This window comes from Cystoisospora suis, assembly GCF_002600585.1.
Source record: "Cystoisospora suis strain Wien I chromosome Unknown contig_4033, whole genome shotgun sequence".
NCBI lineage: Eukaryota > Apicomplexa > Conoidasida > Eucoccidiorida > Sarcocystidae > Cystoisospora > Cystoisospora suis.
In genome coordinates this window covers 2,131-2,525 of record NW_027156826.1, presented here as the reverse complement: position 1 = coordinate 2,525, position 395 = coordinate 2,131, and the positions used below count along the sequence as shown (strand labels likewise).

The window sequence follows — 395 nt, the reverse complement described above, 5'->3', positions numbered from 1 at the left end:
GTACCCTTTGAAGTGCGTGTGTGTCTTCTCGCTTTGCGTTCGCCGCGTTGAAAGAGCTGCGAAAACGTCGCCATCGCAGGTTTTAGAAACGGCCAACGGTTAGAGGGGGAAGTCCGCGAAGAGGGAAGCAGGGAACAGGACTGGTGGTTGACCCCCCTCCGGGCGATACAAATTCCTAGAGTGGCGCAGTGGCGACTCCCGCTTACCCATGGCGTCTTCGTGTATGCACCTCCCATATATGGGTTTCTCTTCGATAAAGCTTGCAACGACGTCGTAGTGGCAAAGAGCGTGTATTGATTTCATGAGCATCTTCAAGTGGTCGATGTGAGCGAACAGGAGACCTAAAAAAGGTGGCAAGTCCGAGGCCGTCCCAGCTGTGTCGTAATACAGATTTC

The 395-nt window shown here is 53.4% G+C and overlaps 1 protein-coding gene across 1 annotated transcript in view; it reads left to right on the top strand.

Annotated features, from left to right (window-relative positions):
* Nucleotides 1-107: 107 nt before the first annotated feature.
* The window catches only part of CSUI_007579 (uncharacterized protein), a gene marked incomplete at its 3' end in the record, with an annotated part of 2,418 nt that continues 2,130 nt past the window's right edge, over nucleotides 108-395 (top strand). Inside the window, exon 1 of the mRNA XM_068067724.1 lies at nucleotides 108-395. This exon is cut by the window's right edge and continues 113 nt beyond it.